This window comes from Lissotriton vulgaris, chromosome 3_1 (assembly GCF_964263255.1).
Source record: "Lissotriton vulgaris chromosome 3_1, aLisVul1.2, whole genome shotgun sequence".
NCBI lineage: Eukaryota > Metazoa > Chordata > Amphibia > Caudata > Salamandridae > Lissotriton > Lissotriton vulgaris.
The window spans coordinates 1,240,280,228-1,240,306,114 of record NC_141689.1 but is presented as its reverse complement, the minus strand read 5'-3'; the positions used below and the strand labels follow the sequence as shown (position 1 = coordinate 1,240,306,114).

Below are 25,887 nucleotides of genomic sequence, written 5' to 3'. Positions count from 1 at the left end.
CGTATCCCCGGTCTATTTTTTTACCGTCTCTGAAATTTCTTTGAGATAGTTTTCTGCCTGTATTTCACTAATGAAGCTCTGAGTTGATCCTCTGAATATTATTTTCAATCTTGCCGGGTTTTGTAAATACACTTTAGCACCAATCTGTTCAAAAGGGTTAAATAACTGTCTCAGCCTCCATCTCCTTTCCACGGTTGTGTGGACAAAATCTGGTCTAACGAAATATGTACTACCATTATAGTCTCTCTTGCTTGTAGGACGAGCTAAATCATATGTGGAGTCCCCAAGTAAGACATTTCCAAAAACACCAGCATTGCCCTTGGATATTTAGATTGATTCTGTGTTTTTTTAGACTGAGTAAGGGGAAAACGATGGGCTCTTTGAACTTCTCTCTCTAATTCCCAGGTTTGCAATTCGGGCATAGATGATTTAAGAAGTTTAATTATGTACCCCCTTGGGTCGTTGTCTTCAGCACGTTCTGGAAGCCCCAGGAATCACAGGTTATTCCGCCTGGCTCTATTTTCCTGTTCCTCAGCCTTTATCATCAGGTCCTGTATAATGCCTTCTTGCCTTTTTTCTTGTTTTTGCAGATAAATAACATCTTTTTCCAGATGGTTAGTTCGTGTCTCTACTGATACCATCCTTTCAGAAATCGCCAGACAAGTGCTACCCACCTTATTTACTGCCCCTTGGAGCTTTTGAATAGCAAGATGGTTCTTTTGTGTGTCTGTTTTAACATCTTCGTGCAGTTTCCTTATTGAGGTCAATATATCTTTCAGAGACGGATCCTTTACTTCTTCTGCCTCATCGTATTCAGAGATGTCCGCAATAGATTCCTCCCCACTTTCCTGATACATCGTTGCTTCTCTTGATTTTGTAGGTTTTAAATTTTTCCTAGGATTAGTCAATTCTGTGTTACTTCCCTGATCAGTGGTTTCATCCTACGTAGATCTATTTAGTCTTTTATTCCTTATTCTTCTTTTCTCCAATTTTTTCCTAGGTGTGCTTCCTTTTCCAGGATCACTCTCTTTCCTTGTTCCAGAGCGACCTGAATTTTCCTGGGATGATGTTTCTTGGTCTCAACTTTTTTTGACCCCACGCGTCTCACTAGAAGTCGAGATCCCAGTCTCATACATATCTCTATCAAATTCCTCAGAGTTTGTATCAATTCCTAGCAAAATTAGTTTATCAGGTGGGGGATTCAGATTTACTTGTCCGTTAGTCACCAAGTTGAGTCTTTCATTTTAATTTTCCCCGTCCAGTTTTTCTGACACCTGGGTTGTTACCGCATGACTTAGCCCCTTATTTGCCCCCATTTTGGGCACTGGACTAAAGATGTTTAATATACTAGGCTGCAATGCAGTTGATTCTCCAGTCATCTTTGCATTTGGTTTTAATTCTTTGATGGTCTGCAAGCGTTTAGCTTTCTTTATCATTAATTCCATCTCTTCAGTACCTTCATAGTCTTTCTCCTTCTCCTTGTGTTTCTCTTTAGTTTTTTCCTTCCTTTTATCTGATTCTGTGCCATTACCTTTTACTGCCTGTCTGTCGCTTTTTTTTCCTTTTTTAGTTTTTCATTAGCCCCCTGTCGCTCTCTATAATTCATGATTTTAGCTTTGTCCTTTTCCTTGTCTTTATCTTTTTCTTTTTCTAGACCCCTTCTGTTACCTCTGTCGTCCTCCTCCTTCCCCTTCTGTCTCTCTTTCTCTTTCTCATTGCCTTTGGCTCTCTCTTTCCCTCCATCTTGTTCTTGTTCCTTATTTTTTACATCTTTGGCTTTAGTCCCTCTAGTTTCTCGTCTTTGCGGCAATGGTTTCAGGGTATGGTCACTGTCTTCATCTTGTACTTTCTCGTTAGGTTCATTAGGTTCAAGCTCCTCATCCCATTGTGCACCCAGGGTATTTGATTGAAGCATAGTTAGATCACCGCCGAGCTTTGATCATGTAGTTCACATAGCTCCTTTTGAACACTTTCTTGGATATTCTCCATCCCTTCTGTGTCTGTCTTGTTCACCTTACCTATCACTTCTTGCTTTATAATCCGCCCGCTATTCCTGCTTTCGTAGCTTTGCTTTGCTGGCTTTATCTGGGTAGAGTATGTAGAAATTACTTCCTGCCCTGAGTTTCTCAGTTTTGGTGTGTTTGGTGTGTTTGAAATACCCCAAATATTCAAGATTATATGTCGATCATATCCTTTTACTTGGCAGTTGAGTTGACACAAAGGGCACAAAGGGCACCGAAAGCAGATCTGCTTGTACCACCATCAGAATTTCGACTTTTCCATTTTGTTTGCGGGCGCTGCTTATCGCTTTGTGGGTCCTTGACAAGTCCCTGGGCAGCTATAGCTGCTGTCACTGCAACCTCTATGATCCTCTTATCACATAATAGGTCGAGTTTAGTCTTCCTCCCACTCAACCTCTTTCGTGCAACAATGTTCAAGTGCCTATAATGCTGCCCCTGGAGTTTCCATCAAAACTCTTCTCTCATTGTTCACTATTATTCACTATGGTGAAATATCGTGGGTGTGGGACTTTAAGAGCAGAATCCCTTTTTTTTTTACCGTGCTTCCTAGGTACAAGTAGCCACTGTCAGCCTCCGACCAAGTGATTGGTAAATCAAACCGGGACAGGGATCAGACCCCTTCCGGCGAAGCAAGCTGCTCCGGGTGGAGAAACAGAGGTAACAGAGGTAAATGTCTTTTTTTTCGTAGAGTTGTGGCGTTCTATATATCTGTTGCGGGTTCTATTACTTGTAGCTCGGTATTTTCCTCGGTGTTTCCTCGGTGTTTCCTCAGTGTTTCTCTTAAGTAGATTAGCTCTCCTGACTCACGTCGCCAAGCTCAATTCCCCTCTTGTACACGTACTCGCACTACCGCCCCAAAACAGGTACGTGTACTTCGGCGAGAAGCTATAATTTTACCGTGCTATCACACAGTCATTGTTACTCTTGTATGTAATCCTGTTACCGCCACCCTGCGCCCGCTCCCTGCGCCCGCTCCTCACCTTCCAACTTCTAAAATCTGTGCAATCGAACCAGTCCACCAAGCAGCGCAATTGCTGATTAGTAATTACAGGAAGATTTGGCAACAAGCGGGAGAGAGCAGGGGCAAAGGCAAAGGCAAATGCAACAAAAGCAGCCGTTGAAAATCCATAAATCTGTAAACTCTCTTTTTCCATAAACTGCCAGACGATGTCAGATGATATCAGACGATGAGTAACAGCCTCTCGAGTGAATACCAAAGAGTCTCGAGCTTTTTAGAAACGGGGCCTCAATTGCTTAATGTCAATATTGGTTGTCAGTGCTGATCGAGTCTTCAGATCAGGAAAGTAGAGTGTCTTTCGAGTGTCCAGTTTCTATGCCTCATGGCTCTCCCATGGCTTCAAACTCGGCTACACACATTAATCGCGACTGACTCCTAATAATCGAGGCAATATCCCCCCTCATTACCTCCTCGTTAGTCTGCCTCGCCACATGACTTACAAAGTGAGCTTCAGCTCCACGACAAAACCCTCCAAAGTAAAAAAAGCCTCCCACCCCCTCCCAACATGGCTGACCAGTCACCCCTGACCTCTATAAGAGGCGGGCCGGCCCAACCAACAGCCTGTTTTTTTTGTTCTGCGCAATTCTCTCCAGAGGCGCTGTGCAGGTGAGTCGGACCTGCTCTAGCTGGTCCGTGGGTCTTGGGTTGGAGGTCCTGCCTTAGCGGACCCTGGGGCCTGGGACTCCAATTCCTCCCCCCTCTTCCTTCCCCCGGTCCTGTGGGGCCGGTTAGGTGCTGCTTTAGCACACCATGGGTGTACGGGGGGGGCGGCCGACGATGAGGGGTGTGATCCCTTGGTTTTCCCGGTCGTTTTTTTCTTGTGGGCCCTCGCCCTTTTTCGGGCTCTGGTGTCCTGCGCAGGTGCCCCTGTTGTTACAGGGCTCCAGTGGGGCGGCCGCCGTGTCTCTATCAGCGCGGGACCGGCCTCCTTGATTACCCGTCTTTACGAGTTCCGATCCTGGATGCCTTATTTATACAAACGCGAGTCCCTGCCGGCCGCGTTTGTTTTTTTTGTGGCCATTCTGTTAAGTGCGCATTCTGTGTGCAGACCTCGGTCACACGCGCTCCCGGGCGGGGGCCGTTGTTATGCAGTCTCGACTTTCCTATTTTGGGAGGAGAGTATAGGCGTACACTGTGAATGGACGGCGGCTGCAGTTTCTACCCGGTCTCGTACCGGGGACCTTTCACGTGTACGGCGTACATGTTGTTACCTTGCATTAGGTTTTCCAATGGCCGTCTGCCGGTCCTGAGGTTCGGTACACGGCGCTGGACGCTGCCGTCTGATCCAGGGTTTTCTGTCCTTCCTCCCGCGATGTCGCGCTGGGATTGGCCCCGGGCGCGTCCCGCCTCTTGTGGGCGGGGTGTTTTCGCACCAGGTACTGCTGGTAGGTTTGCCTTCGCCTTCCTATGTCCCGGCTGGGTACGCGACTTCGTGTAGCGTTCCATATTAGGCTAATGCCTGTCCGGTGTCCTGGGGGCCCGTGGTTTCCTCCGGACGGGGGGTGGCCTGTCGCCTGGGCCTCGGGCCGGCAGGTGCTGGGTTCGAGTCTCGGCGGTTGCGCTCACTCGTCCGGTGATTCTGGGCGGTACGCCTCGTCTCTCTGAGTCGACCAGAGGGGTTGTGTGCTGAGGGTAATGCGCTCTGATGCCCGCTCTCCCATGATTGGACGGGGTCGGGGTCTGACTCCTGGTCTGCATTGTCTCCCTTTTCTGCGCTGTCCCTGCTTGGTGACCCTGCACAGCGGGTTGCCCTGACCCCTCCTCTCCTTGACACCCTCTCGTGGACCCCGCTCCGTCTGAGGCGGTGGTGGGGGTGAGGGGGGTATGTGGATCGTGTGTTCATTCACTAGTCCCCCCTCCGGCGGCGGAGGTTATTCCCGGGGATCTCTTGGTGCGAGTTCTGCGCAAGGTTCCGGACTTCCTTCCTCTGCTTGCGTCCGTAGTGACCATTGAGGGGATGTGGTTGGCGCTGAATTGTCGGTCCTTCCCACGCTTTCTGTCTTGACGTTACACTGTTGATGGGCTGTCTTCCCGGGGGGCGTTCATTTCGGTGGGCGCCTACCCCTCTGGCCCTGGGGTCAAGCGCGTGGAGGCGGCTGCTATACGTTCTTGGGCTACGGCTCATTTCGCCATTCTGGGCCTGGGCCTATTTTTCTTCCACTATGCTTTCTGTGGTGCTGGACTTCCGGTCCCTGGGGGGGGCACCTGGATCGGAGGGCGGTTGTTGTCCCGTTCCTTGCCTTGATGGCCCGGCGGACGCGCCTTCTGTCGGGCGTCTCCTTTACCACTCTGGGTGCGGCTGCGGCCGCTGAGGGTGCTGCGATGCTGGCTCGGCGTCGGGTCTGGCTGCGGCTTGGTTGTCGGAGGCAGCCAGGGGTGCTTTGCGCTGGTGGCTTCGGTGTTGTCTGCTGGAGGCCACTAGTGGCTGTCTCCCTTCATATCGTCTGGGGCCCACTTCCCTGGTCCCGGCCTGTTTTTTCTCCTCGTCCGCCCACAGGTGTGGGCGTCTCGCCCTTTCGAGGGATGGGTCGCGGCCGGGGCGTCCCGTTCGGCTCTTCCCAGTTTCGTCCTGGTGCTGCCGCTCCCTCTTCCGCCCCTAGATCCTGGCTTTTCGGCCGTCTCCCTCCGGGGTGTTCCCTGGGGGGGGCTGTCTCTGCCGATTCGTCCCGGCCTGGGACGAGTCGGTCGCTGTTCTTGGGCTCTTCGGAATGTGTAGGTGGGATTTTCCATCGCCTTCTCGCCCCCTCCTCCGGTTGTTTCCCACGCTACGTTCCTCCCTGGTCGGGTATCGGGCCTTGCTGGCCGGAGTTCGGTCTTGCTTCTCAAGCGGGCCTTCCGCCAGGTCCCGCCTTCTCGGGAGGTTCGGGCTTCTACTCCTTTCTTTTTCTGATCTGGAAGGTTTCTGGGTTTTTTTTCGGCCAGTTTTGATTTTGGTGTGGTGGTGTCCCTCCATTCCACATTTTGTATTCGAGTTGTCTCTCGACAGGAATTTCTGCAATTCTGGTCTCCTGCCTTCCGTGTCCCGGAGGTTGGCCTGTGTGGCCGGTTGGACTATCCTGTTCTGCGGTGGGGGTTACCGCTCTCAGTTACGGGAGCATCCGTTGGGCTTGTCTTCTGACCCGAGGGTGTTGGCTGTACTTCTGGCCCGCCTGGTGGGTCCTCTTCGCTGGGAGGGGGTCATGGTTTTCCTTGCCTGGACGTGTGGTTCATCTCTGCCTCTTCTTTATGGGTGAGGCTTCCCGTCAGGCGGGTCTGCGAGGTCTCCCCTCCCTCGGCTTCCTGCTCAATGAGCAGTGGTCCCTTCTGTTCCCGTCTCGGTCTCGGCCTCCTTCGGGTTCGAGTGCCTGGCCCCGGTCTCCCCTCTGCTTCGTTCGGAGTTGGGTTGACTGGTTGGTGGAATCTCACCTCTCCGAGGGTTTTCCCTTCTTTGTGTCCCCGTCCCGGGTGGTCACGACCGTTGCCAGTCTCCTCGGCTGGGGGGCGTCCTTGGGCTCTGGGTCGGTTCGGGGTCGTGGTGCTCTCCTGCCGTCACACTGCTCCTCGTTCTTTCGGGTGTTGAGGGCGGTCCCCCGGGCCTTCCTTCAATTTGCTCCAGCTCTACGGGGTCGCCATGTCTTGACATGGAAGGACTACCAGGTTGTGTGGAAGTATGCCCACCTTCTGGGGGGGTGCGGGTTCGCTCCCTTTGATTCCTGACTCAGGTGGTGTCGTCTTGGGCTGGTATTGTCGGTCCTGCCTCTTCGGGCTGCCTATCTCCCCGGGGTCCGTCAGTTTGGAGGCGGTTCGTCTGGGTCGGATTTTTTCCGTCTTGGTCCTATCTCACCCTGACTCCGGTGGTGTTTCGCCGCCTGGTGTCTCGCTTCGGTCTACCTCTGGTCGGTCTGTTCGCGGACGGGGCGTCGACCCTCCTGCCCGGGTTCGGCTGTCTCCCCCGGTGGGTGTGGCGTGTGGTTGCCCTATCTTTCCCTGGGCTCTCCGGTCTCCGGTGGTGCTCGCTTCAGCGGCACGTATGCTGATGTTGGGACGGTGCGGGGAGGTTTGGCATGGCCCTTGCGCGGGGATGTCACGCAATTTTGGGTGGCGTTCCATGTTGATGAGTTCGCCGCCCCTGGTGCCCTCTCCTTGGCGTGCTGGCAGTTCAGGCCGGCTGGCCGTTCCCGGTTCTTCCTTTTCCTTGGTAGGGCCCCCCGCTCCCGGGGTCGGTGTTGCACCGGCTCCATCTGCTGGCCGGGCTCTTGAACGGGTGACGTTGCTTGCCCGGGGTTGGTCTTCAGGTGTGGTGGATTGGCTGCGGGGCTCCCGCAGGTCTTCCCCCTTGTCCTCCTGTGCCCGGCACTGGGCTTCTGTCTCGCGTTGGTGCGGTCTGCTGGGTGCTGGCCCCGCCTCCGTGGATCCCTTGCGGGTCTTGGATTTCTTGCTGAGGGGTTTTCCTTGGGCTTGGCCCCTTCATCCCTCTGGGCCCAGTGGGCGGCCTTGCGGGCCTTCCGCGGTCCGGATTTCGTCGGGCTGGATTCCCTGGTGGCTCGTTTGCTCCGGAGTTGTTTTCTCCGTCGCCCTCGGACACTTTGCCTGTCTCCCCCATGGGATCTCCCTCTCGTTCTGCGAGCCGTTCGGGGTCCCCCCTTTGAACCCCTCGGTGGCTCTGCGGTTTCTCACTTTTAAGATGGTTTTCCTGGTGGCCGTTGGGTCTGCCGGGCGGATGGGCGAGCTGGGTTCGTTCCTACGCTCCCCTCCCTTCTTGCGGGTTTTGCCTGTCAGGTTGATTCTCCGTCATGTCCCCCGTTTTCTTCCCATGATTCCTTCCTTGGTGAACCGGTCTCGGGAGGTGTCGTTACCTTCTTTCCCTCCCGACACGGATCCTTCCTTGTCCTTGCTGGAGGTCCGGCGTGCTGTTTTGGTTTATCTTGGGCGCACGTCTTCCCTTTCCCGGTGTGTTGGCCTGTTCGTGGCTTTCGGTCCCGTTCATTCTTGCCACTAGCCCTCTCTTTCCACCTTGAGTCGCTGGCTTAAACAGGCTATCCTACATTCCTATGCTTCACTGGGTTCGGTGGTACCGGCGGGGGTCCAGGGTCGTTCCACTGGGAGTATGTCTGTGTCCTGGGCCTCCTTCAAGGGTGTCTCCGCTGTGGAGATTTGTCGGGCGGCGACGCGGTCGTCCCCCCACATGTTCTTGGAACACTATCGCGTTATCTTGGGTGGTCTGTCCCTGGGGTCTTCGCTGGGGCCCTTCTGGGTGCGGGAGCTGTGGCTCCTTGATGGTTTTTTTCTTTCTGTCTTGATTCAGGTTTGCTGGAATTCCTGTTTTCTTTTCATTGTACGGAATAAACCTTGTGTTGGTTTTTCTGCATCACCGTGTGGTGTTGTTTCTTCTTGTGGTCAATGGAGCCTTTTGGCTTCGGTATTTGCTCACTTTGTAAGTCATGTGGCGAGGAAGACTAACGAGGAGGTAATGCCCCGGTTACTTACCGGTAATCTTCATTACTCCGAGTATAGTCTTCCTCGCCACATGAGTTCCCTCCCCCCTCCCTGTCTGGCTATCGGCTTCATTGTTTGCTTGGTGGTTCAGGCTGTTGGTTGGGCCGGCCCGCCTCTTATAGAGGTCAGGGGTGACTGGTCGGCCATGTTGGGAGGGGGTGGGAGGCTTTTTTTACTTTGGAGGGTTCTGTCGTGGAGCTGAAGCTCACTTTGTAAGTCATGTGGCGAGGAAGACTATACTCGGAGTAATGAAGATTACCGGTAAGTAACCGGGGCATTAATTTCCATTAGTATTCTCCAGCATGATCATCCGTACGTCTGCTGCTCGTGGAATGAAGCTGCAGGTCAAGTCACTTCATTCTCCCTTGATCTCCCTAAGCTCTCACGCACAGCTTCCAGGGGGTGGGAGAGAGCTCAGTCAGCGACTGCTCCCACTGACGCCATCTTGCCTCCAAGAAGGGTTTCTGATGTGCAATTTTCTTCAAAGAATTATGTTCAAACAGAATAGTTAGTTTAAAAGCAGGCATGACCCAAGTTATTGGTAAAAGCAGAGTTTAGATGCATAGCCTCTTCACACTTATTTGGTCCGTCAGCTATGGGCATAGAGGACTAAAGGGGCGTCCTCGAAGAGATACTTTTTCTCTCGTGGCACAGAGAGAATTCAAAGGGACCAAATCCAGCACTCGCCTGGGGACCTTATGCATGCAATAATCAAGTGTCGCAAGTACTCCTTCAGTAATTTACCCTGTGCCAATTGAAGTTCCTTACCATGATGTTTGGTGTATCACAGGAACTCCCAAATAATGTAGTAGTGTTCTGATAGCCGGGTCTGGTGGCTCAGTGGACTGATGCAGCCACTGCAGAGGCCTGTGTTCGACCTCATGGTCACAGGTTCAAATCTCGGCGAGTCCACTCAGCCTTTCTTCCATCTTAGGTCGATTAAATGAGTACCATTGGGTAACAATAAACATCTGTTATTCAGCGCCAAGAAACCCCGTTAGGTGAACGTGCGTTTACAAAGTCTTATGTTATGTCATAACAATATGGTAGGCATGTGATTTGTGACATAACTGTGCCACATGCTTTCCATTGCGATATTTTCACAGTGTTCTTTGTCAGTCAAGTGCTATGCGGCCAATATTGTTATCCAGAGTGCTTCCCCATCCTCAGAAAATAGCAATAGCAGGACAGGAACTACACGTGTCAGCAAAACACCTCAGTAGTTTTCTTTAAATAGTTTCACAGCTTGATTGGTAAAGGAAAAGCAAGTTCTTGGCCAAAACAAGCTCAGTGGCCTCTATTTGTATTTTAACTTCCCTGCATGTTTTGTGCACGAAACAAATAAGTTATCCTTGCTCAAATTTCAGAGCACAGCTGTCTGATATTTCTTATCAATATTAAAGATGCCATTACAGCACAGCATATTTATTATACCAAGAAAATGATTTGCAGTGCAGCGACCCTCATTGAGTGACACACTAACGTGACCGTTTATTCAGAGGAATATTTTGCAGCTGCTAAGACACTACGAGTTGTAGGAAAGGACCACTTTGTTATGATAACACCCCCCCCCCCCCCCCCTAGTTTTTGGAATGATGCTGCTGAGTTTTCAATTCTGTAGCACTCTGGGCCCTACTATCCTGGTAATTGCATGTGTTCTGACCCAAAAGTATGTGAATAATTGGCTAATACATGATTAGCTCATTTAACTTACTTATAAGTCCCTAGTATATGGTTCAAGAGGTATCCGGGGCTAGTGAGTGAAATGTCGCTGTGACCAGGTGAAAACGTGAGTATAGGCCTGCCACCGCAGCCAAGTCGGGAAGCTTTAAACCTGCCATCTCGACAAGATAAACCCTTTTGGCAAGCCAAAACCTTCCTCTTTAATATTAATGAGCCACCCCTAGGGAAGGCCTTGATAGCTCACCAAGCAAGGTGCATAATGTTAAAAAGAAAGGCATGTTCCTTTTGTATGTAAAATGCTTGTTCAGTGCAAACACAAAATTGCTGTTTTCACTGCAGGAAGGCCTGCGATCCCATTGGCGAACATGGACTTTCACTAGTGACCCCGCTAAGTGCTAAATTCCATTTGTGACCACCAAAGATATTACTTAAAGGTATCTAGTTAATTGTTTTTAAGTTTTATTAAGTCGTACACAACAATAAAATCAACAAGCAGGGGTTAACATCATGGGTTCTACTTTGTTCAAAAGTGAACCGCATCAGTGTCCCCTTCACGGGAAGCGAAGGAGTCATAATGGCCATGAAACATGCACATCACAGGCCATATAGTAAACAGTCTTATAAGAAATTTACATGTGCTGGATGTCTAGACAGGTACGTTAGGTCTGGCACCTTTAATTATCTTCAATAGTGTCCGTTTTTGAAGTCAGATAGAGTCTAAGGAATTTTCAGCTATCTTGTGGGCTGGCTTGTGGGTATAGTAACTCTGTATAGTCCTTCGGCTCTCTCCCTTGTAAGGGCCGCATCTGTGGGTGGAGGGCCTCTCATCCAACGACATGCCAGCTGTTGCTTAGCCAACAGAATCAATACCACCCCCACTCATCTAGTTGATTTCAGTACGTGTTTGGTATATCCCAAAGGGCCAACAGCGGGGTGCATTCTATCATTGTTTCTGCTATCTCAGTTATAGTGTTTAAGATGTCTTACCAGCAATGACAGATTGGTGGGCATTCCCACGTGAGATGAAAAAAGCTTGAAGGATGGTGGTGCCATCTGGTACATTGCGGCAAACTATCTCAATCCATTCTGTGTAGGTATTGTGGTGTGCAATACAGTTGCTTGTGTCTGTTATTGATAGATAAGAGTTTAGTTTGGGAGCAGCAGTATTTCCATATATCAGCGCTTATATCTTGTGCGACATTTACCCTCCACTTCTCTAGGGCTCTGTTATCAGTGCTTGTGCAAATGTTTGTGTATGTGTATAAGGAAGAATTATAACTGGAGCATGGGAGGGATTATTAAGAGAAGAGAGGCTGTGTGACCTTTGCAGGAACCAGGTTCAAGATTTAAACCATGTGTTATCTGTCCCCTATTACTTCCTTTACGACGTTGATTGTTAAGACCAGTGTTCTTAAGGTATAATATTTCCTCGGCAGTGGAGGTCTGGAACTGTCTTTTGGCCTTACCCTCTGAATCAGTATGTTAAAAAAATTGATTCGTTTTTAAACAATTTTTAAACTTTTTAGATAGGAGTATTTTATTTTATTCAGCCTTGGTTATGTTGAATATGGCCTTTCAGGGTAATAGTATTTGCACAGTATAAGTACGTTTTTAGGGTGTTAAAGCTTGTATAGTCGAAGTTGGTTATAGTATGTGCATCACCTAAAGCTGATTGCACTGAATTATATTGATGTACTGTAACAGAGTTGTAGAGTTGTCCCTAATGCATTTTGTATGTTGGTCAGGTTCTGCATCTCTCTCTAATACTTTAGCTCACTTGTACTTTACAAGTCTAAGGACTTCCATAGACGTGGTGTGTATTTTTATCCTGATTGTTTCTGCTATGTATTCTACTTTGCATATAATCAATTGTGAGATCTCTATATTCTCTGTTTCTGGAATGTATTTTACCTTGTCTATTATTAATTGTGAGATCTGTTGTTTGTAGTTTTATGTGTACTTTTTATGTGGAACTCTTGAGTTTTAATCCTAACAAAAAAAAATGGAAAGTAAATAAAAGTGTAAGGAGGAAACTTTACTAGTTCAGTGTGGGTTTTGGATAAGATAGGTAAGCGGGGGGTAGTTAGATGATTCAGTGGGGAAAGTGGGCCAAGGAGCCTTGGCTGCATTTTGTAAGTGCTTATAGTTGAAGACATCTAATGGGGTCTTGTCTCTGTCTATCAAAATTGATTCAAGGCGAGAAATGTGCTTTTCTCTGAATAAGTGTCCTACCTATAGTATGTCAGCCCCTCTCAGGCTATGTGTAACTACTTTATCTAGCGTTGGGCGGAGGGATGGGTTGTTAATGAGAGGCAGATGTGATTAATATATTTTGCCATACCCAGACCCTAGCCACCATGTGCCCTTTTGACCATGTGGTGCATTGAACCGTCTGTATGGACCGAGTTGGACTCACCTCTTTGGTGGCAATGATGACATTTATTGTTACATTAAAGTTGACTCCTTGCTGAGATTGGATTTACGGTAACTTTGAATAGAAAGGTAGCTTTAGAAAGTCAATACTTTTGTTTGGTTTTGGCTCGGGGGGGTTGTCCCCTGTTCAGCACAAGGGACACAAAAACTGAAGGAAGCCTGCACTTTAGTGCTAAGTACAGTAACACCTCCCGGCTGCAGGATGCCAAAGTACCTGTTGGAAGACTGAGTTCTGACCTTCCAGAGGTGTCTCTAAACCCTTGTGACCTGTGACTAACGTCGAAGTCGACTCTAGTGGCCCACCTAGAAATAAAAACCCCACCTACAAGCAACGCTGAAGATCCCTGGAACAGGGAGACAAGTGGCGACTGGACCTGCACTGGAACCCCCCCACCTACACAGTCAGAGACCGAGATAAGAGTACAGACATGACCCACGATGTATGCTTGTGGAAACCAGAGTGGCCACAGGAACACTCACCGAATCTCTGAATGCATCTCCTGCATCTTCAGTATCTTCAGTAACTCAGCATTCTCAGCATCCTGCAGCCCCAGCCCCAGCACCAGGACCACGCTTCTTGACTCGACTGTGTTAAAGGAGAAAATTGCATTGAGGACCCTAAGACTGCTAAAAGCGACAGGAATTGTTATGTTATGTTATGTTAAAATGGGACTTTTATAGCGCAACGGCTACTCCAATGGAGTGTCCCGGCGCTTTGAGCTCCAGACCAAGGAAAAGAGCAAGAAACATAACAATAACAGAAAGGGGCCCAAAGGAGGGGATAAATTATCCAGCAAACAACCAGGTTTTCAAGTCTTTCCTGAAGACAAGCAGATTTGCGGTGTTTCGCAGGGACAACGGTAATGAGTTCCATAGCTGAGGAGCAAGGAAGCTAAAAGACCGTCCGCCTAGCCGAGCCTTTTTAATGCGTGGTACCCGAGCCAAAGCCAAGGCTTCTGACCTGAGGGATCGTGCAGGTCGATAGAAGTCCAGCCTCCTCTGGAGATACTTGGCGCCATTGCCATGCAAGGCCTTATGGGCAAGGGTCATGGCCTTAAACAGTATCCTCTTCCGCACCGGAAGCCAGTGGAGGGATACAAGGAGATTAGAGGCGCTAGTGCGACGATGAAGGCCAAAAATGGCACGCGCAGCAGCGTTCTGGGTGACCTGCAGACGTTGGAGGAGATATTCAGGCAAGCCCAGATAAAGGACATTGGCATAGTCCAATCTGGACCCTATAAGGGCCTGAACAGTGATCCTCCGATGTTGCTCCGAAAGAAGGGGAAAAAACGTGCGCAACATTCTGAGAATCCCAAAGCATGTTCCCGTAAGAGTGGAAACCTGGGATTTGAGCGAAAGCTCGTTGTCAATTTTAACTCCCAGGTTCTTAGCCCACTTAGAGGACTGTGTGGGAGGGAACATGTCGGCAGGCCACCATCCTTGCCAATCTGGTTCTGATGGGCATCCGAAGAATAGTATTTCGGATTTGTCCGAGTTGCACTTAAGGCTGTTATGTGAAAACCAGCTAAAAACAGCCCCAAGGCACTCACGGATCCTTTCTCCATCGAACTCTTCGCTCTTGCGACAGGTGAAAAGGAGCTGAGTGTCGTCAGCATAAGAGACGATCCGGGCCCCATAGGACTCCGCCAATGTCGCCAGAGGGGTCATAAGGATGTTAAATAGAGTGGGGCTCAAAATAGAGCCCTGAGGCACTCCGACTCCCAATGGCGGCATCTCGGCGGATCCGGGTGGGACCCAGACCGTCTGGTGGCAGTTGGCCAGAAAGGAAGAAAACCAGTTGAGCACCGTCCCCCCTAGCCCGATGTCACGGAGCCTGGTGAGGAGATCCTCATGGGGGACGGTGTCAAACGCCGCCGACAGGTCTAGCATAACTAACATCACCCTGCCTCCCATGTCCAGCACCTCTTTTACGATCTCCGAGACTTCCAAGAGCGCCGTCTCGGTGCTTAAGTTGGAGCGAAAGCCCGATTGGGATTCATGAAGTAAATCATTAGACTCCAGGAAGTTGGAAAGCACGCTGTGCACGTGTTTCTCCAAGATCTTGGTCAGTGCTGGAAGGAGCGAGATTGGCCTGTAGTTGGAGGGTGCCCCTGGGTCAAGATTGGGCTTCTTAATCAGAGGGATGACCATGGCTTGCTTCCAGGTCTGGGGCAGAAAGCCCTCGCTCAGGGATAAATTAAGGATGGGATTGGCTATGGGGTTGATGGCATCTGCCATTTTTGCCAGAAATTTTGCCGGGCACGGATCTAATGGTGAGCCCGACTTAAGGTTCCTCATCAAGGCTAAAGATGTGGCAACCGAGAGGGGAGGAAAATCAAGCAGAGCTGGGCCTGAGGTAGACAGAGAAGCTGTCTCGATCGGCACCGCAGACACATCATCTGGGGCTCTCAGCGGAAATGAAACCTGGATTTGCCTAATTTTGGTGGTAAAGAAATTGGCAATAGTGTTGGCCCAGGTCTCCGCTGGGGCACCCTGAGTGGAGATGGACCGGGGGCTAGTGAATTCGCGCACGATTGAGAAGATCTCCTTGCAGGAATTGGCAGCATCGTCAATCCTTTTGGCAAGATACCGTTTCTTGCTCTGAAGGACTAGTTCATGGTATGACTTCATCATGGTTTTATACCGTTGTTTGGCCTCGGGCTCATACTGGACTCTCCAAGCCCGCTCCGCCACTTTACATTGCCTACGGGCATGGGCTAATTCCTCCGTGAACCAGGGGGCAGAAACCCGTCGAGCAGCGGACCTGGGTGACTGTAAGGGAGCGAGCTCATTTAATCTGGCAAGAAGCCAGGATTGCAGGCTCTCCAGATCTTTCTCCAGGTCGCCAGTACAAGCCACAGGGTGATCAGCCAGAGCATGTGTGAGCATATCTGGGGTCACCCGATGAAGTGCCCTATAACTGCTGCCCTGCTGTCTCGTGGCGCTAGCCGGGGAAGCCAAGGTAGAAGGTATTTCAAAATGGGCAAGGAAATGGTCAGACCAGACGATTGGCAGAAGTGTTACATTCATGATAGGTATGGTGGAAAAAACCTGATCAAGTGTATGGCCTTTATCGTGGGTCGGACCAGAGAGATAGGGGGAAAGACCCAGGGTGGATGCGAGATCTAACAGTTTGATGGCATTTTGGTCATTGTGGTCGTCCATATGGAAATTAAAATCTCCCGCAAGTAAGCATTGCTCCGATCTCAGGACAAGGACCGACATGACCTGTTGGAGATCATCAAGGAAGGAACCCACTGGGCCCGGAGATCTGTAGACGATCAGGCCCTTCAGTGCTTGTTGCGGCGATAGGGAGATGGTAAAAGCTAATGAGTCAGCCCCTTCGATGGTGTGAGTATGCGTGACCGTGCACGAGAGAGAGTTCTTCACAACCAAGGCAACTCCACCTCCCCTGCCCTTGTCTCTATCATGTCGATGGATGGTATAATCAGTGGGAATGGCAGCCACAATGTCCGGGTGGGAGGAATCATTGGTCCATGTCTCCGTGAGCATCAAACAGGTGGGACTAGTCGTTGACAGGAGATCAAAGATCTCTTGAGTGTGACGATGCAGCGACCTCGTATTGAGGAGTAGGCAGTGATGTTTTAAGCCACTCTCCTTAACAGAAACAGGGGAGGGGAGGGAGCGGACAGGGTGCCAGAGACAAACAGGGCACTTGTGCTTACCCCTATATCGGCCTGGAAAAACTGACAGACACGACACATTCCAATTGCGCAGCGAAAGGAGCTCCTGAGCGGAGTAAGAAAGCATAGTGGCCAGAAGTACCTGCCACGCCAAACGCCTCCGGGACGCTGACGGGCAGGACTCTGGCACGACTCCGGCGCAGATCCGGCGCGCTCGCTGATCGCGTCCGCTGTGCGGAGGAGAAGGTGAGCTTTTTGTAGCGCTGCTAGAGCGCGAGGGTGAATAGTCCTACCCCCAAGATGGCGGCCAAAATGAGATCCCAGCCCTCGGCGTCAATACTCAGCCGAGGGCGGTCTCAGAGTCCCAGGCAAGGGAAGGGGGGAAAGCGAAGCGCTTACAAGCGCTGGGAGATCAAGTGGCAGGCAGCGCTGTGCTCCTACACGCTTCTAACACAAGCGCGAGCACGAGCTGCAAAAGGCACACAATAAAAATGGCAATATTAAAATTACACGAGTGGTCCCTGTGACTGGCTCTCAACTGGTTGTAGCTAGTCCAAGAGAGTTCTAACAGGCCTTTTAGCCCATTGGCTTACAAAGCTCATGCACCGATTTATTGCCTCTACAGACTAAATTAAAGTAATTTCATTTACATTCGAAAAATCATATCTCTGGTTCCCCTCAATAGATTTTTGTTGTTTTGATGTCTATTTGAAGCTAAAAATGCACTTTATGTTTAGAAATTGGTTTTGGATTTTTATTGTGTCGCGATTCTTACTTACCTGTTCTTTTGTTACCCCTAAACACTTTACACTTGTTCGTTTGGTTAAGCTTGACTGCTCAGTGCCACAGCTACTCAGGACTAAGCGAAGGGTTTTAAGAAATCTAACTGGACCTGATTAGATTGTGACATTATTACATCCACACCACATAATAATCCGCTTTTCTACACAAGGCAAATTAAATTTGTGCCAGGATATGGGTGGTATTTGAAACCCAATTGACATCTTTGTGTGGAAAAAAATGCACAATAACTTGCGCAAATAGTATTTGTGGCTGTGTTTGGTGCATTAATATCCTTCATGAGTTTTCCGAAGGGTCCAGTTTTGACAACATGGTGTGCTCTGTGTTAAAGGACATGATGAAAGAAGGTAAGAAATGGAAAGCACCAGAGGACATCCTATATCATGTAAAAGGGAAGGTTGGTGTAGGTGTGTGTTGAAACACTGTAGAATTACACAGCTGGTACCAAATATAATACTGCCTTTTTTTAGGACTGCAGCAAATCTGGCTGTCAAACCAGGCAACCATTGCATGGTTTTCCCCAAATATTTTGCCTTCACTCCTCCTGTTTATGCTGAATTTGTTTTTGTTGGCACACTTAATTTACATATAAGTCCCTAATAAAGGGGTACTGCCTGTACCCATGGCCTGTAAGTGAAATGCTACTAGTGGGCCTGCAGTACTTATTGTTCCACCCTCTTAAATAGCCTTTTTAAACATGTCTCAGGTCTGCTTTTGCAGCCTGTATGCAGTTTTAAAGTGCCATTTCAACTTGGCAAAATAAACCTTTTCGTCAGACCTAAAACCTTCCTTTTTAGGTCTCGCCTGAGCCAGTGCATGCGCTGCTCTGAGAGCTATTTTGTAAGCATGTTTTCACAGTGCTACCACAGGCTTTTGGTGGCCTCAAGCTTGCGTGCACGCACGCGTGCACTTGCGCAGCCGCGATCTGTCTTTCCTCCTGGCCGCCTTGCGCGCGATCATTTTCACGCGCACCATTTGCTTGTTCTTTACTTTTGCTACAATCGCGGCACCGGCACTTTACTTTTAAGTAATGCACCGGTGCCGCAATTGTAGCAAAAGTAAAGAAATAGATTTTCTGACTACTACTCTTTACACCACTTCCCCCAAAAACCAATAGTTGTTATTCCCTCAGCACTGCTGGTTTGGTAGATGGGAAGTGTGAAAGTAGGGGCTGTAGTTTCTATTGCTCAGTTGAAGAAGTTTTTAGACAGGGCTTTTCCTTTTGTGTGTCAGACTATGGGTGCTTTCGGATATTTCTTTTGACGTATTAAGTCATGCTTAAACTCCCCACTCCCTCTCAAAACATCTTAATAGTCATTGCAAGTCCCAGTTTTTAGGTGTGGCTAGTGTAAGCTTCAGATGTTTGCCAAGGTCTGGCAAAACACTTATAAAGTCCCAAAGGCGAAACCTATTGGCTATGCCAATGCTTGTTAGTACATTTATGTCACCTCTAGGGTAGCCCCTAAACAGGCCAAAGGGCAGAGTACAATATATTTAAAAAGTTGGATATGTACTTTAAGTTTTACATGTCCTGGTAGTGAAACCTTTTTATTAGTTTTTCACTACTGCAAGGCCTACCTGTCCCATAGGACTACTTTATTACATTTATGTAATGATAACTTTTGTTTGGGAACAGGTAGAAATTTCATGTTTGGTGTCTAAGGAATTGTAATTTAAAACCCCCAATAATGGTAAGTTGGATTTTAAGGCACAGTTCTGAAAATGCCACTTTTAGAAAACCTTCCTTAATGGTGAAGTGAGATTTTAAGTACCATTTCTGAAAATGCCACTTTTAGAAAGTAGAAAGACACACAATTGATGGACGGAATGCAGAACAAATTAAAACATTCACTCCAGTCAAGAGATCTGCGTTAAATCCATCATTCTTTTGCTCACCATGCCACCCCAGATTAGACATTGTTCTTTTTGCATTTGTCAACCCGAGTGGGTTGGGTATGCCCAGACGTGGGTTACCGTGCTCTCCATGCCACTGGAGTCAAGCTATCCTGACTGATGAGGGCTGAAAGCCCAAAACCGGTCCTAGGATGCTTGTTTCCAGTCTAGGCAGGACCTGTCCTGGCAGTTCGGGCTGGACTGTTCCCATTGGGCACAGGGTCAAGATTGATTTGCATATGGCTGGGTCCAAACTGGAATGGCATGGTGAGCAAAAAAACAATGGATTTAGGCCCAGATCTCTGCACTGGGGTGAATGTATGACATTATTCTGCATTCAGTCCATCAATTGTTCTTTTTACTTTTAGAAAGTTGGCATTTTCTTGTCCTAACCATTTCGTGCCTGCAGCCTGTATCTTTGGTCAGATGACTAGGTGTAGTCAGCTGTTGGTCTTTGTGTATTCCTCCCAGACAGGAGGAATGGGTGTTGACAGGATGGGCCACCCTGACCTGATGGGAGGGTTGGAGCCGTCACCTACCACACTTACACTTCAAAGGAGCCCAACACACACACACCCACACCAAATGTAAGGCGAAGCCTAGAAGTTTCTCTCACTACAAAGCTGGTGCCAGGTATAAATATTGCACTTTCAGACCAACTCTTCAGTACACTCCTAGACCTGGGTATACTACAAAAAAAGGGTGCATGAGGCCTGCCCTCCTAAATGAGAAGGATGAATGGACTTGCTCCCTTCCTCCCAGGCAGAGTCACTCTAAGGGTCAGCTGACTGACCTCCTGTTTAAAACTACTGGGGCAGAACAAGTTCAGGAGGCTTCCTTGCCATTTCTCAGCGGGCCTGCTGCACTGGGCCTGCCTGGACCTGCAACTGGATGTCCCTAAGCCCTGGCAGCCTGATCCCCAAGACGTGCCTCCCAGTTCTTGGACTCTTGGTTGCATGGGTGTCAATAAACTAAAATGTCAGGGGTAGCAGAAGTGACATCACACACCTTTACCTTAATGACCTCACAGGAAGTGACGTCATATGACTTTTGACCCTGATTTCTTCCAGGAAGTCATATTACATGACCTTAAACCTGACAACATCACATTGATGAAACTCAATTATAACTGCATAATTAATATAACTACCCACACAGACAAAGGACTCTTGCAGATACTGTCTAGATCATTCTACTAACTTTATCTTTCAAAGCCATTTGCTCTGAATTGTACTGCACAAGTGAAATGAGAAGCCCAGGCCTTTACTAAGGGGCTTTTCCCCTCTGAGAAAGTTTTGAAAAGAATGATGTCAAATAGTGCATTTTGCCAAAAAATAACTCTAGTATGCCATTATCCGTATTTCACCATGGATGTCCATTATGTTAAGAATCACCCCGAGTGTGTTAGAAATTTGTCACAGGTGTCTGTTACGCTAAGAAATGTCTCAAGAATGTCAGCATCGGTATTGTACCATGGGTGTCACAATAAGACAAGAATTACCTTCAGTAGGCCAGGACCAACAACATACTTGCCATCATAGCACCATATTGTCACTCACATTCACTCATCTCGCACACTCTAACACTTCCTTACACTGATTTTTTTGTTCATACTCCCTCACTTGCGGTCACTCATTATGACACACTCATACTTACTGACACTCAATGTCACTCTTCTGACTCACTACCTGCCACTGAATCTCTCACACACACATACACACACGTTTACACATATATTCACACTTGCTGAGAGATATACACACCTTCTCACATAAACACACACACCCACAAGCACACACCCAACACACATTTTAAAAACATTTTACTTACCTTAGCTTCTACCAAAGGTCCCATTTTATTGTGCTCCATTTTTATTACACTGATAATGAATAATCCAATATTATTCACTATTAGTATAACGAAAAATGGGCAGAAGATAAAAAGTGTGGTGACCCCAGTGTTGTTAGCACTAATTTTGTCACCTCTGAGGCCAGGGGTCGCAAAAACAGTGCCTGAGGTCGGAAGGGGCAAGCTAGGGCTCACAGCTGAAACCCCTGAATGGCATTCATGCTTGATTGGCATCAGTTGAGCTCCTCCTGTGAAGAAAAGGAGAAATCTTTAAGTTTTGGGGTTCTGTGTGACCATGAACATGCCCGTATGTAAGATCTTGACACGTGACGACCGCACATTCGAAGCTCCGGTGAACCTGACTCTTCGTGCTACAGCGACAGCCAGCAACACAAGATCAGCACTTTGCGCTATAGCATAGACAGTCCATGGTGACCACCAATGTTACGCTCCAGGAATGTCCGCCCGCGATGCCCCGACAGGATCTTCGCACTACAGCAACGACCATACATGAAACCCGACCTTCTCTTCGCGCTACAGCCATAACAATGTGCAATGCTCTCCCTGGTCCTTGTGGCCTCCTGCACCTCAAACTGGATTCTTTGTGTCAGACATTAAAAAGGTATGTATTTCAGCAGAACTAACCTGGTCCCTGTATCTGGCCCATGCTCCATCGCGGTCGCTATGAAGTTTTGACTTCACCCGGTCTCAGTCAATCAGATAAACAGGAGTGCTTTTAGGCACTTTACTTACCTTAAAGCTTTGAATTTGCACAATTCTGGTTCTACTGTTTGGATCTTTTTCTTTTTGGTGTCAATTTATTACATTTTACTCTATTTTTCTAAATTTGTGTGGAAGTTGTCTTGTATTGTGTTTTCACACTATTAATGTTATTGCTGCATAAATATTTTACACATTGCCTTTAAATTAAGCCTGACCTCATTTGTACCAAGCTGTCAGAGGGTTAAGTACATATTAATTTAGTGACTTTTGTGGTGCATCCTGACAAGGACTGTGCTGCAATTTCTCACAGTGCAGTCTTCACGAGAGAATGGTTAACACGTTGTCCACTGTACTGTAGGATGAAAAAGAAAATTTGGATAACTTGATCTGAGTGATGGAACATGTGCATTATGAAAAAGTGTCTTGTGAACTCATCAGGAAATGTGGGTGTTTTGCAGGATAATGGCTTTAATCTCTGCAGGCAGTCCTGCATTTATATCACAATGGTATATTATTTGCTATCAATTAACTTGGAGTCTGCAACCAATTCATTTAATATTTTTCCAAGAATTCTCTAAACTTGCTATCTCAAGCAGTGCACACGGGAGGCCGTCGGGAGGTTTAGCAATATATGTATCAGCTACTATCAAGGTCAGGACAACACAGTTGAACATCGCCAGCAGATCCTTTCAAGTAGTAATCCATAACAACTTTAGTATCAACAACATAAAAATCAAAATTATTTTAATACATGTTTATTTAAATATTCATAACAAGGATTACAAAGCGGTAATTAAAGAATAATGAGCTAGGTAGATGAATTTCCTCATTATCAGATCTCAAACTCATGATCACAGGAAATTTTAACTTGATCCTATTGGACAATAACCAACAAATTCCTTGTATCATTTTGCCTGTCGTTAAGATGAACCTTCAAACAATAAAACAAGAGCCTCTAGGAAAATTAATCGATAACTTTTTTAATAGCATTCAGCTACTCCCTCAATGCAATAAATATAATACAGCAGGAAACATAAACCACCCCTCGCATGGAAAGATGGGTAATCTTTGATTGCATTTATGTTTCTCGTTTATTTTTTTCACATGCTGATTTTTCGATCACTGATAGATTTGACAGTGATCATTGCCCAATGCAAAAAGAACAATTGATGAACAGAATGCAGAACAATGTCATACATTCACCCCAGTACAGAGATCTGGGCCTAAATCCATCCTTTTTTTGCTCATCATACCATTCCAGTTTGGACCCAGCCATATGCAAATCAGTCTTGACCCTACGCCCAATGGGAACAGTCCAGCCAAACTGCCAGGCCAGTTCCTCCCTGGACTAGAAACAAGCATCCTAGGACTGGTTTCGGGCTTTCAGCCCTCATCAGCCAGGATAGCTTGACTCAAGTGGCATGGAAAGCACAGGACTCACGTCTGGGCATACCCGTCCCACTCGGGGTGACCAATGCAAAAAGAACAATTGATGGACAGAATGCAGAACAATGTCATACATTCAGGAAATTTTAACTTGATCCTTTTGAACAGTAACCAACATATTCCTCGTATCATTTTGCCTGTTGTTAAGATGAACCTTCAAACAATAAAACAAGAATCACTAGCAAAATGAATCGATAACTTTTTTATTAGAATTCAGCTACTCCCTCTTACATGATGCAATAAATATAACACAGCAGGAACATAAACCATCCTTCGCATGGAAGGATGGATAATCTTTGATTGCTTTTATGTTTCACGTTTGTTTTTTTCAAATGCTCTGATTTTTCGATCACTGATAGATTTGACAGTGATCATTGCCCACAATTATCTCTGATTGCTTCAAGAGCACTCACTGACTATCTGCAACTAAACAGGGAAAATGAACGCTTGACAAGATTAAAAAGAATTATATAGAAGACACCAAACATGGGAAGGCTAAAACAGTGGCAAACAGTTAGGAGTGCCGGAAACCAAAAGAACTGTTTCTTAATATAACAGGCTTCACCTATTATTATCATGGCCAGCAGCAATAAAATATCTGCAGAATAAAGTGATTCCTGGCAATAATAAACCAGGTGTCATGAAATACACCAAAGCAAATCATAAGAGATGGTTCATCCTGGAACTAAAATGCTTAGACCCAGAAATTGGCAAACCAAAGCCCTAACTTAACCAAATCCGTCATTCACACAGCAAATTGTAATCCTACAGACCGAATACAGGAAGAAAATCTGGGAAGTGAAAAGGAAATACACAGAATCACAGTGGTACATTCTATTTAAAATAGCCAAATTAAAAGATCAGAATAAGCTATAGAACTTTATCAGTAAATTGGATAATTTTCACTATACTGAAATCGAAAATTAGGCCGGTGCTATGGAATGGGAACACTATATACTACAATTGTACTCTGACAAGGACCAAAAATATGCTGCTACAATTTTCCCATACACACATAGCACCAACTACAAGGGAGAAAGGATTAACAAGCAAAGTACAAGATTTGCTTTAAAGCAAAGCAGACCAAGTGGCGCCCGGACCCAACAGAGTACCCAATTCACTGTTAAAGGTTGATTTCGATTTTTGGGTATCATGGTTAACTCATTTATATAAAAAATCATTTCATTTGTACATAGTCACTGATTCCTGAGGTGGATCCATCTTCTGTCTCCTTTTTAGGTCTTGTGGCGTTTACAGCGCGACGCGCTGTCCCGCCAGAGACCTATTGTCAGCGACTCAGCTTTCCAGGAGACAAGAGCTGGCCACGCGCATCGTGAAGAATCGGATCAGAGGGGGCTGCGCGAACGTGCTCGCTATGGCCATCTCCTGTCTCCTGGGAAGCTCCAACACACACAGCCACACCTTCCCCTGCTTTCAAACACGCATGCGCACACAGAGACACACACACACACACATACAGAGACACCCCCCCACCGCCACACACATACACGCGCGCACACACACACACACGAGCTCACCGAGACCGCCCCGCGCCCCACCGCCTAGAAATGTGAGCACCAACCGAAAAGGTCTCCCATGCCCTCAACCGTTCTTATATCCTGATAGGATCTAACCATTGCTGAAGCTAATATGCGAACTGAACCGCGATGTCCCCTCAAACCTTTCCACCCGCTCACCTCCTCAGCCAAGCACTACCCTCTTCTAAACTAGACAGCAGCCACTGACTGTCAGAGGAGTGGTCGGAAAAATGCACGGGCGGACTCCACAGCCAGTCAGCGCTTAAGGATTCTGTATGTCGCACTACGATTGGCTACGGGACACACAATGCTCTACTCCTATGTCATTTACACGTTAGCACTGCCGTCCACCCCCAGAAGACGCCCAGGATTTGTTCAGGCATCGGATTGGTTGGTGTTTGACCAGGAAATGCCTGAATTACGAACAAATGATATCCTTTAGGAGTCCAAGTCTAAGAACGTACGAAGATATCAGGGTGGATTATTTACGACGGTGCATGTAAGTAGTAGTTAGTTGATGGCCTTCCCCCGCTGGGGTGCTTACTAGTAAGGGTATACATTCGGATATTATGAATACGTTTGTTCTCGAAGAAAGGACATCCTCTTTTGGGAGTGTGGACATTCAGTGTATGAAAGTGATTTTGTGACGGGATGGTTGTAATTATCTGTAATTATCTGATTATGTACATTAACCATCACCGCTGTGCATGGCCTCAAACGCAACACTCATTTATATGACTAGACCAACTTGTGCAAAAAAACTCTCCTTTCCCAGAACAGATAAACCCAGATGTACCATTACAACAACAATACTATATTCGGAACAGTTCCCAATTAATCTCCAAAATATAGACTTCTTCCGATTATTATAGGAAGAGTAGAAAGACTTCCGTATACGATCCCATTTTTGCTAGCAGTTGTCCCACAAGCAGCGACCATCTTTGGTTAGCGCACTAGTGTTTGCTGGCTTCGGGAAACAGAGATGACAACGCAAACTGAATGGGTATTAAAGATGTCAGACATAGGACGCCAGTAGTCCTCGGAGCGGCATAAGGGTAGGAATAACGCATTGCACTTATGCGGTTAACGTAAGTAATAGCTCTGACCACGAGTCTCTAAAAAACTTGGTCCACGGGGCAATAACAAATTACGATTAAACCCGCAATTGACGAAAGGGTGCGGTTTTCTTTAACAGTTTACAGCGTTGAATACCCTTCGCCTGCCAGCTCATGGGGCATAGAACATTTGTCGAACTAGTATGTATAACACCTTTACTTCGGTTTACCGACACTGAATTGTCTTTTATGTCCTGATTTGTTTTTATTGTAAAGATTGGTTTTCCAGCATTTCTCTCCATCCAGGTT

The 25,887-nt window shown here is 47.5% G+C and overlaps 1 protein-coding gene and 1 non-coding gene across 5 annotated transcripts in view; both read left to right on the top strand.

Moving 5' to 3' along the window:
* Positions 1-25,887, top strand: part of LOC147727721 (uncharacterized) — a 181,451-nt gene that overhangs the window by 39,790 nt on the left and 115,774 nt on the right. The window lies entirely within an intron of this gene.
* LOC147727722 (U6 spliceosomal RNA) lies at positions 7,028-7,134 on the top strand. The gene has a single exon (XR_015309704.1). It is a non-coding gene; the product is annotated as a U6 spliceosomal RNA (small nuclear RNA).